Source organism: Nyctereutes procyonoides, unplaced genomic scaffold, assembly GCF_905146905.1.
Source record: "Nyctereutes procyonoides isolate TBG_1078 unplaced genomic scaffold, NYPRO_anot_genome, whole genome shotgun sequence".
NCBI classification, from domain to species: Eukaryota; Metazoa; Chordata; class Mammalia; order Carnivora; family Canidae; genus Nyctereutes; species Nyctereutes procyonoides.
Genome location: NW_026575154.1, coordinates 60807 through 73190, shown reverse-complemented (window position 1 = coordinate 73190; position 12384 = coordinate 60807). Strand labels below are relative to the sequence as shown.

Below are 12384 nucleotides of genomic sequence, written 5' to 3'. Positions count from 1 at the left end.
AGCAATTGTCCTTCTTATCTGTTATAGGAATCTTCAGGTAAATTCTGCTATTGGAAATCCTCTGGGCCTGAGGTCCTCACCAATTAACTTCTGTTTCATGGGTCTTTGATAAGAATACCTGAGTCAATTCTCAAAGCATCAGTATATTTGCAACAGGCTAGCAAGGGAAAATGATTTTTTCCGGCTGAAGAGAAAACATGTTTAAGGCTAGTAAAAGCCTCTTTTTTTCTTCTTTTTTTTATCTGAAACTCCTCTATTACCCTGAGTATGACAAATAGAACACAGTCACAGTATAAAGAACAGAGCCGAAGAAAGTGCAGGCAATGACACATGGGTACAAGCTCCTTTCAGGGTCTGCAGCTCTTTACCTGGAAAAAGCCAGTTAGGATTGTAAAATTTTTCTCTTTAATAATAATAATTCCACTAAAATTATACAAAGTACTTTCAATACTTAAGGGTAGTGAGGAAGATCATCAGTCAGTTCCAACAAAGGAAGCCCAGGTGGGCTGGGAGAAGTTGGGGGTGGAGGTCCGGTTGTAAAAAATAAAAATGTGGATCGGTTAAGAAAAAGGCCACCCACGAGGAAGCAGGGTGAGCGTGGAAGGAAGGGTAATGCAGCACCCTTAAACTCCGAGATGCCTAGCAGACTTGTAAAAGTAGATGAGATCTCCTCCTTCACTGTATCCCCAGAGCCTAGCACAGACACAGCTCTGGAGTGGGTGTTAAATTCTTAGTTGTTGAAAGACTGGATACATTAGTAAATAAAATAGGTTGTGGTACAATAGTAAAGATTTTCAAAACTATGCTAAGGCATTGGCATTTTGGGACAACTTGAGTTTTAGCAGTTTAGTGAAGGCCTATTATGTTAAAATGCAGTAGGCAGGAGACCTGGTATCCCACTGCTATGTTAACATGTCCAGATGACAGATGATTAGACTGAGCTACGGTCATGATCATGAGCAAAGAGAGGGGAGCATATTGGAGTGGGCACCACTGGGTCTTAGCATCAGTTTTGCATGTGCTAGGGAAGAGTGAAAAAAAAGTCAAATATGAGGCTGTGGCCTCTAGTCTGTAAAAGCAGAAAAAGTGGCATTATTTGCTGAGATAAGATGTACCGGTGAAATGTACCTTTTGTTTGGGACAAAGCTGATATGAGTGAGACATTAAAATGGAGGTATACAGGAAGTAGGTGGAAATTGAAGATCTTTGGTTTATAAATAAACATTTGGAAGTTACTGCATAAGGTAGGATATTTGCCTGAAAGCAGCATTCGTTTCTTTGGACAAGAATTAATAATGATTTTTCAAACTGGCCATATTAAGCTATTACTTTTGCTTAACTGAGTGGAGGTATTTGGGTGATTCTGACAGTTGGACCTATTGTTTTTTTATTATTATTACAAACAGTTTGAATGTTCATGATGTAATGATCTAGTAATCTAGACTAGATTTAGAGACAACACTGAAAAAGCATGCAGGGGAATAATTAGTGAGAATATGGATCTCAGATAAAGGTATAGTTCCTTTTGCTAATGAAACCCATATCCCTGGCACCTAGCGGATGTTCAGTAAATATTTATAGACTCAGTGAATGAGATCTATTTCATTTTGTAGACAGGCTCTCTGAAGGCTGTTTCAGACATCCATTAGATAGATGTCCCAATTGACATTTGTGTGAATTCTTCATATCCTCCTTCTACCCTTATCCAACCCTCTGAAGCAACACAGAGTGACAAGAAGACTAATGTTTGCCCAGAACTTGCCAGCTCTGTCCAAGGAGCTTGGTAGTGGTGGAAAGAGTGCAGGCTTTGCACTGAGTTTGTATCCTGGTGCTGCACCTGCAAGGTCTGGCAAGTTATTTACTTGCCACTCACAATCTTAGTTTCTTCAACTGGAAATGGTAACAAGAACAACAATAATAAAATTATTAGAAGAAAGTACATTTGAAAAAGTACTTTGAAAACTATAAAGTAAGTTTTTGTGGCATACTTGAAGAAATGAACATCTTTACATGAGATAAAAATAGCCAAGATGAAATCAACTCAAAAAGAAAATAAAAAAAGATACCAGTTTCGTTGAAGAGGATGGCTTTATAAATAGATGCACAATAGCAACCAGCTGTTCAAAATAATTGCCAGGCACTATCTGGTGATCACAATTTGAAGAAAGTCATCAAAGCAATTATTTCACACCAGATAAGTCCAGCGAATCTGTTGAACCCTCTTGCTTGTTGTGAACTCATTTTTTCTGTAATAAACAATGACTTAAACTGAAAAAAAAAAAAAAGGCTAATAGAGAATAGAGGAGAGTGATATACTAAGTCTATGAAGCAGTAATCAGTGATATCAATCTTGCTAGATTAAATAATCAGAAATAAAATATGAAGGAAATGGGCACATTTATAAAATATTAAAATTTAAAAGTAGCCTGTGGGAGTAATTAAGATCACTATACAAAAAGAGGCTGTTGCCCTGAATAAGAGCAGTTCAAATTCTTTACTGATTTTATTTTAAAAGGTAAAACATAAGTAATCAGCTGGTCCAGGTCAAATTTCTTTGCCAGGAAATCAGTCACTGGTTTTGGAACATTCTCTCTGCTTTTCCAACCTATAAATAAGCTCACATTTTCTCTTTAGATTTTACTAAATGATCTTTACATTTTGTTATATTTATCCCTTCTCTCTCCAGTATTATCTTTCCCCATATTCTCAAGAGCACACAGACTGTATCTCACTTCTCTTAAGAAACAAAGTTTAAAAAATGTACCAAAAAAACCCTTTCTTGATGCCTGCATCTTCTTTTTGTTGCCCTGTATGTGTTCCTTTTACATAAAACTGTCTTTGCAGAAAGAATTGTCTCTAGTTCATTGGTTTCACTACCTTTCTTCCCATTCTCTCTGGAGCCTACTGAGCAGTCTGATGTTACAGCTTTTGTCAGGGTCACCCATGACACCATGGTCAATGTGAGGCCAAAGCTTGTTTTCTTTCCACAGTAACTGAGTTCTGAGAATGAGGGGCTTGTTGGTATGGATGGGGTTCTTTAGAGAAGATTCTTTAGAGGAAATAAAACTTGAATTATGGAACAAACAATACGAGTTCTAAGTTGAGCCTCTTCACTTTGACTATTTGTGTCATGTGGGGAGACTATGGACAATTCAAGAGTATTAAAAAGTAAAATTCAGTTGTTAGTAAATATCTCTTGAGTATATACTGAGTATCAGGCACCAATTCAGGGCTGAGAATATAGCAGAGGCAAAATATACCAAGTCCCTGATCTCAGGAAGCAAGAGAATCCTTTTGTTTTTAGCGCAGAAACACTAACAATAAATGAGTAATCCATGACAAGCACAAAGGAGAAATATAGAGTAAGGGCAGTAGGGAATGACGGTAGGGAGGTAGGGAAGGAATACTCCTTCATAAAGCTCAGGAAAGGGCTGCCTGACAAAGTGACATTTGAGCAAAAACATAAAGGAAATTAGTTAGCTAGACATCTTGGGAAAGAATATTTCAAGGAAAGGGCAGAGTAAATGCAGAGGCCAACAAGGTCAAGTCTTGGCCTATGAGAAGGTGAGGGGATTAGTGCAGCTAGAGGAGCATGAGAACAGAAGAATAGTAGCTCCTGGGGTCAGAGAACCAGATCATATTGGGGGGGGGGGGCTTTTGGCCGTTGTGTATCTTGGGATTTTATTCTGAGTTAAGAAAGGAAGCTATTAGAGGGTTTTGAGAGAGGCGTGACCTGATCTGACTTCCATTTTTAACAGTCACACTCTGTCTGCTCGAGGTGAATATTCTATATGAGGACAAAGGGCAAAAGCATGGAGACCATTTAAGAAGTTACTGTAATGCAGGAAGGAGAGGATAGACGCTTGGACCAGTGATGGTGCTGGTGAGAAATGATCAGACCCTGGGTATACTTTGAAGATAGAGCCAATTTGACTTGCTGAAATATTCATTATTTGAGAGAAAGAGCATAATCCAAGGTTTGGGACCTGAGCAACAGGAATGACGGAGGTATCATTTGCTGAAGTGGGAAGACTGGGAGGTACAGGTTGAGGGCTAGAGTAGAAGCGGTGGAATCAGGCATGGTCTGGGGCAAGTTAAGTTTGCATGCCTATCAAACATCCAGGTGGAGGTGTCAGATAGCTAATTAGATGTGAGTCTGTAGCTCAGGTGGAGGTCTAGGCTGAAGATAGAACCGTAAGTGTTGTAAACAATGTATTTAAAGCCATGAGACCAGAGATCACCTTGGAAGTAGATGGAAGTAAAGAGGAGAAAGTCTAGGACCGAGCCCTAGGATACTCCAAAGTTAGATGTCTGAGGGATGTAGAGGATCCAGCATAGATTCCTGGAAGGACTGACCAGTGAGATAGGAGAATTAAAAAAAAAGAGAGAAGAAGAAGAACAGAGTAATATCTAGAAGCCAAGTGAACTGAATGTTTGAGAAAAATGGAACCACCAGTTAGATCAGATCCTGCTGATAGTTCATATAAGACCAGGACTAAGAATTGGCCATTGTCTATGTCAGTCATTTCAGTGTGAATCTCAATTGTCCTTATAAAATGTAACAAGCCCCTTTTGCATCTTTTGGCTCAGAGTCCAGAATTTTTTCTGATGCTGTTGTGAATTGATTACATTCTATTTTTCATACATGTTCTTATGTATATTGAGAACAATCAATTAGAACTTCTTGTCCCGTAAGATCATCCCAGTGGAGACAGTGCTGGTGCTTCTTATCAGGCCTTTGAGGAACTTGAGTTACAGATGCTAATATTACACATGTGCCCACTAATAGCCCTAAGTCAAGGGAAGGGGTGGGTAATTACCTTTTGCATCATCGTGGTCATGGTCTCATTTTATACCTATTCTTGCAAGTCCTGTAAGGGAGATATGATGAGATAATAGGCATCTCTTACTTGTTGAAGCCCCAGAGTTAAAGACACCACTCTCAGGTCAGAGACTCTGTTGTCCTTACCCCTAAAAAAATCCCAGCCATTTGTGTCCAGCGAAGAGCAGCATAAGGTCATAGATGAGTTTATTGGCTCATGGAGAAGCACCTTCCACCATGCTGGTTCCATAGCAGGATGCAAGGGCACAAATCTGAATTTAAAATGAGGGAGATTATTTGTTCCTTCTGTTTCATAATATCTCATGGACTCAGAAATGCCCTACATATTGTTGTGGTTCCAGCAGACAGTTCAGTTTCCAAGTCATGATGCTAAATTAGGTCCACATGCGTTTTGTTTTCTTCTTGCTTAAAAAAAATATTTCATTATATTATAACTCTAGTCTTGTTAACTTTTTTTTAGATTTTATTTATTTATTCATGGGAGACAGAGAGAGAGAGAGAGAGACAGAGACACAGGCAGAGGGAGAAGCAGGCTCCATGCAGGGAGCCTGAGGTGGGACTCGATTTCTGTCTCCAGGATCCCGCCGTGGGCTGAAGGTGGTGCTAAACAGCTGAGCCACCCGGGCTGCCCAGGTTAACTTTTTCATAGTTTTGCTCTTCAAGGCAGAAAGCAGAAATTATTGTGGTCAGTGTTCACAGCATTTCAGCGTACCATGGATCAAAACACAACAGAAAATTCCTGTGCTATTTTCAAACCAATATCAGCACTTCTGATAAGCCCTGAAAAGTCATTCAAATTCAGCTAAATTGAATTAACTATAGTAAATCAATTAACCTAGACTTTTTAAAAAAAGTTTAGTATGAAAATTAAATAAACTAAGATGTGAGAAAGGAGTTTCTTTTGGGGGCACATCTTGGAGACTAACCCCATATTTTGGGGCCATATGCCCATCTGGTTTTCTATTAATAATTTTTTGAATAGTTGCTAGATTGTGGCAGTGGATGTGGGCATTTTTCAGAGACCAGGGCTCATCAAAGTATCACTAGAAATCAACAGGCCCTAACAATATACCCAACATTGCATATTGGCTCTGTAAACATACAATGTAGAATGCTATTTGTTGTTATGGAATAATTCTGAGTGCAAAAGGGATATGACAACAATGGTAAATTAAAGGCTAAATATTCATACATTGCCATAAGTATTAAAGTGAATTAAATATACTACTCAGTCATGAGCAAGATTGACCTTGTTCCATATATCCAAGTCCCTTTACCCTACCCCAGGAGCCCTGGACCTGCTTCTCAAATCTAAATGGAGATCTGGTGCTGCTGTCTGCTGCATGGAGACATATTTTAGAAAGTTGAAGGCTTCTGTTCTAAGGAAATTCACATAAGGGAAAATAAAACTCAGGGGTAAAGAGTGAGGTTGGATACATCACAGATTTTGAGGAGGAGACTACCAAATTTGGAATAGTCTCCTTTCCCCTTGGATCTCCTTATCTCTCCTCAGAGATATTTGTGATATTTGACTTGCTAAAGTATAAGAGATAGAATCACCATTGCCAAGAAATCTACATATACAAGAAAGATAACACAAAAATTTGTCTAGGTGTTTGACTGCCTTGCACTCTGGTCACATGAGTGTGGCATAATGTGATACTTATGGTCAGGACACTGGCTCATAAGCTTTTGACTTTTTTTAATTTTTTTTATTTTTTTAATTTATTTATGATAGTCACAGAGAGAGAGAGAGAGAGAGAGAGAGAGAGGCAGAGACACAGGCAGAGGGAGAAGCAGGCTCCATGCACCGGGAGCCCGATGTGGGATTCGATCCCGGGTCTCCAGGATCGCGCCCTGGGCCAAAGGCAGGCGCCAAACCGCTGTGCCACCCAGGGATCCCAGCTTTTGACTTTTTAAACAAAATTTCTTAATGGTTACTAGTTTTTACATGGCAGGTATTTCCATAGTTGGTTGTTAACAAAGCTATAGAAAGTGAGTTTCACTTTGTGTAATCAAACAGGGGTGTTGTGTGGCTCCCCTATCTTGCCTCTTACCATCCTTTCAAGATGCCCAATGACTTCAAAACTGTAGGCTACAGTGCTGCCTGTCATTTCTGACAGCACTGCACTGATGGGCTTCAGAGAGTCCTGGGGGTTGATGCACTTGGTGACTCTCATAGCCATGGCCTTCTCAAATTTGTCTTTGTTCAGATCAATCCCAAGAAACCTGGGTGCACCAGCCAGCTTACACCCCATGATGACTGAAAGATCATCCTTCCCAGGCCAAAGACAGCACAAGTTAAAGCAGTGGTAACTTGTGGAGAGAAAAGTTCCTGTTAATGCTAGAAGTAGTATAAAAAAGCTAGACCCACAAAATGTCTCCAGTATCAAGAACACAAAATTCAGAGGATCTGTATGATATCAGGGTTGGATGATTTGTTCTGATAATAATACTGCAAAGAGGATTCGAAGCTGTATAAGGTCTGAGAACAGAAAAGGAACAAAAACAGTATTTGCCAACCCTTTATAAAAGGTTACATTATCCAGGCTTTTGTTGTGGGGGCTTCTGTAGCCTTCTTGGCCACCACCCACAACCCCATCTAACCTCATAGCGGGATGAAGTAAGTGGTAAGATCTCTATTATCTCTTCTCCACAGGGCTATTCTAAATCTGTTTTAGGCTCGCATTTTCTTTCTTTCTTTCTTTCTTTCTTTCTTTCTTTCTTTCTTTCTTTCTTTCTTTCTTTCTCTTTCTTTCTTTCTTCTTTCTTCTTTCTTTTTATATTACTGATATTTAATATTCTTGCTCTATTTGTGAGAGAAATATGTCGAGTTGATTTGAAGACAATATAAATACATCGGTTATGTGAAATATTCCTATATTCATTTTAGAATGTTTAAATAAAATCTATTATTAAAATAAAAATCTACTAGAAGTCATGTACTTCAATACCTCTCTTCAGTAAAAATACACTCAAAAAGAGTTACAATCAATCTGCCTTATTTTACAAAGAAACTTAAGGAATCAAGTTCTATACTATTGTCCTCACATCAAACATTGCAGTATACATCATAATCAATTCCTTTTTTTATAATAAATTTATTTTTTATTGGTGTTCAATTTGCCAACATACAGAATAACACCCAGTGCTCATCCCGTCAAGTGCCCCCCTCAGTGCCCGTCACCCATTCACCCCCACCCCCTGCCCTCCTCTACTTCCACCACCCCTAGTTCGTTTTTTTCTTAATAACCATGATTCTAGGGGATCCCTGGGTGGCACAGCGGTTTGGCGCCTGCCTTTGGCCCAGGGCGCAATCCTGCAGACCCGAGATCGAATCCCATGTCAGGCTCCCGGTGCATGGAGCCTGCTTCTCCCTCTGCCTGTGTCTCTGCCTCTCTCTCTCTCTCTCTCTCTGTGACTATCATAAATAAATAAAAATTAAAAAAAAATAAAAAAAATAACCATGATTCTGAATCATTTGTAAATAAATAGGTTTTTCATCAAAGTCAAACCTCCATATTACAATTAAGTGATTCATGTATATGTAGCTCTAGGAAGGAAATGTAGTTAAATCACTTTGAGATTTTTCCTCTGTGCTATATTAAAGAAGATTCTAGCCAAAAGTAATTTTCCTACTAGGTGAGTCCTAATCTTATTTCACATCAGGTAGCAGGGACACCTGAACACAGGGAAATCCACAGAATGTAATAGTTTCTGCTTCCTTCCTTCCTTCCTTCCTTCCTTCCTTCCTTCCTTCCTTCCCTCCCGCCCCCCCTTCCTTCCCTTAATGCAAAGGCTTATGGGTGAGCAGGGCCTATTTTAAGACCTCTTGATTCACTGGTTTTGTCCTTCCTTGAAGGAATTACCTGAAAGAATACCTTGCGTGTATATATGTGTGCATGTGTTTTGAAATGTCTGCACCTATAAGCACAGATTTACAGAGAACTGCAGATGTAGTACACCCACTGTCCATGAATTTAAATTTCAGTTATTGCCACCGAATCCCTCAGTTCAGTTCTGAATTTGAAGCTTTGATATCAGTGAAGTCATTCTCTTAAGTATTATTCATTCATTCATTCAATAAAATTTATTGATGGATTCCTTAATGGTAACCATTTTGCACCAAAAGTAAACTGGGTATTCTCTGCCTTTCTTTCCTTGCAGTTTATGTACTAGCTTTATTGTCTAGATTTAAGATGGAAACTTTTGTTGGTAGTTGCATTTCAGGTTCTAGACTTATGTACAGAAGCTTATGAGTCTAGCTCAGTCTTCTGGAACTTCATTCAGTTTTATCTCTAATAAGTATTCAACTTACTATGGTGGCCCTGAACTGGGAACTTTCTTTTTTTTCTTTTTTTCTTTTTTTTTTTTTTTGAGCAGAGAACGTGCTTTATTGAGGAATAGATATAGAACAGCACATTCTACCACATGTGGAGAAGGGTTAGCTTCGGTAAAAGACCTTTATCCCTTAAGAAAACCTCCAGTGAAGTTGCTTTTGGATAAACTTTAACAGTGACACTGAAACTGGCAGGGAGCTGAACGTGCTAAAAATTAGCTCCCCCCAACCCACAGTGAGTATTAAGTAGGGTACAGAGATGACAAGAGAAAGGCACAAATGACCAGAGTCGGGATTGTGGAAAGTCTCCACACGAAGACAGCAGTGCTGGAGGAGACCAAGTTGGGAAGGGTGGCATGTCATACATCAAAAGCTGCCCCAAGGGATCCCTGGGTGGCTCAGTGGTTAAGCACCTGCCTTCAGCCCAGGGCGTGATCCTGGAGTCCCGGGATCGAGTCCCACATCAGGCTCCCTGCATGGGGCCTGCTTCTCTCTCTGCCTGTCTCTGCCTCTCTCTCTCTCTGTGTGTCTCTCATGAATAAATAAAATCTTAAAAAAAAAAAAAAGCTGCCCCAAGATAGCAGGTTATAATGGGCTGGAGAGAAATTAGAGGCAGCATTTCTTCCTTTGCTTGAAACCAAAAATAGGAGAGCAGGGAACAGGGGGAATGGTGACAAATCCCAAAAAGGAAATGGAGGAGTTCTTGGAAGGGCAGCAGCACTTCAGTTCAAGCGGGAGGTCAAGGCACTGTCAGAAAAGCAAACACTGGGAGGGGGCAGGGACAGGTGGCACTCTGCTTGCGGAGTCATGGGCTGAGAGGAGATCTGGAAGTCATGTGCAGTCATTTCCTACTTCTCCAAGGAGGTTCAGGCAAAAATCAATGAAAAAGTACAGGTGTGCTCGATCAGACTGGCAGGTACGGGGGTGGGGGTGGGGGGGAAGGTTTCTGCAGTCTGATGAACTGGTTAGCATGCAGCATGAAAGGGAGAACTGGACACTGTTTAGCCCCTGCCAGTGTGAAAAGGAGCAAGGGGTTAGGAGAGAGGAAAACATTTAGGGCTGGGCACTTTCTGCTGAGGCAGAAAGGACTGATTTCCTTCCACTGACACACGATGCCCACAGGTGAACTCAAATAAAATTATAGAATCACCACCTGTCAATTCTCTCCATTTCATTCTGATAAATTATGTGTAGTTACCAAGACAAATCCCTGGGAGAGTTTTAAAAAATACTGGTCTCTTGTCAGCTTGATACTGATCAAAAACCAGCCTTTCAATAAAAATGGCAGAAAAAATTTCAAGTGAGGTAAAATCCGAAGGGGATGGACCCCTCCTAGTACACACACTTAGAAATGTTACCTCTTCCCTGTTCTTCCAAAAAAACCCACATGTAAGGAATAACTGGAAAGGTCCTGGTGGTGGCAACCATGGTTTGAAGTCTGGTATCTGGGCAGCAAGAAGCACTAGTACAAAGTTTAGAAGATACAACACAACCTCATGGGGCTAGAGGACATGAGGAGAACCAGTGACTGGACAGGGACAGTACCAAACAGAACACCTTGGGTCAGTGCTACGAGGGATCTGCACTCAAGTCTAACAGTGATCCCATCCAGGCAAACTCACTGAGGCCGAAAACAACAGTTCCTTAGAACCAGCATCTGCAGTGTACACGAGGGTCAGAGCCAGGACAGTCCTGAGGGGGATGGCCTTCCCAAAGGATACTGTACTTGCTAATCACAAGAGCAACAGAAATGACAGATCTCTAGGGTATGGATTCCTACTGCTGGGGTTCGCTGGCTCAGAGTAACAGGTTACTTTAAGTGCCCTTGGGAGGGGTCCATTTTAAACAGCTTGGATCCATTGTTTTATTGGAGTTAGATCTTTTGGCCTCTTTGGCTATCCCCTCATCAATCAGGTCCTGTCTCTTTAGAACTAGATGTTTTCCTTTCCAGAACTTGAGCATCTGAAGGGCTTGCAGAGTACTGACAATGTCCACAGGATTCACAGCTGTCTCCTGGCTAATTTCTTTGATACAAATCTCATTGCCTTGGAAATTATGCAGGTAAAGGAGAAGCACTTCTTTCCAGTAACTGCGATAGCTTATGAGCCCCAGGTCAGAGAGGGAACGCTCCGGGAAGCCAACTTTCTTCCACTTTGGAAAGCAAGTAACTGAAATCGATGAGCATTTTGCCATAGCCCTATCTCATGTACTGAGGCATGGTGAGGATACACGACACATTGTACTTGAGGAGTGAATTCTTTTCCTTGGAAAAATATCCAGTCAAGTGACAACCAGTATTGTCCGCTTCTGTCATAACATAAAACAGAAAAAAAAAATAAAAAAATAAAACAGAAAGGGTTCCACAGTCCTAGCCTCAGCAATCAGACAACAAAAAGACATTAAAGGCATTCAAATTGGCAAAGAAGAAGTCAAACTCTCCCTCTTCGCTGATGACATGATACTCTACATAGAAAACCCAAAAGCCTCCACCCCAAGATTGCTAGAACTCATACAGCAATTTGGTAGCGTGGCAGGATACAAAATCAATGCCCAGAAATCAATGGCATTTCTATACACTAACAATGAGACCGAGGAAAGAGAAATTAAGGAGTCAATCCCATTTACAGTTGCACCCAAAAGCATAAGATACCTAGGAATAAACCTAACCAAAGAGGTAAAGGATCTATACCCTAAAAACTATAGAACACTTCTGAAAGAAATTGAGGAAGACACAAAGAGATGGAAAAATATTCCATGCTCATGGATTGGCAGAATTAATATTGGGAAAATGTCAATGTTACCCAGGGCAATTTACACGTTTAATGCAATCCCTATCAAAATACCATGGACTTTCTTCAGAGAGTTAGAACAAATTATTTTAAGATTTGTGTGGAATCAGAAAAGACCCCAAATAGCCAGGGGAATTTTAAAAAAGAAAACCATATCTGGGGGCATCACAATGCCAGATCTCAGGTTGTACTACAAAGCTGTGTTCATCAAGACAGTGTGGTACTGGCACAAAAACAGACACATAGATCAATGGAACAGAATAGAGAACCCAGAAGTGGACCCTGAACTTTATGGTCAACTAATATTCGATAAAGGAGGAAAGACTATCCACTGGAAGAAAGACAGTCTCTTCAATAAATGGTGCTGGGAAAATTGGACATCCACATGCAGAAGAATGAAACTAGACGACTCT

At 40.4% G+C, this 12384-nt stretch overlaps 1 protein-coding gene across 1 annotated transcript in view; it reads left to right on the top strand.

The window, feature by feature from the left end:
* CUNH4orf17 (chromosome unknown C4orf17 homolog) overlaps positions 1-12384 on the top strand; it is a gene marked incomplete at its 3' end in the record, with an annotated part of 83883 nt that overhangs the window by 11765 nt on the left and 59734 nt on the right. The window lies entirely within an intron of this gene.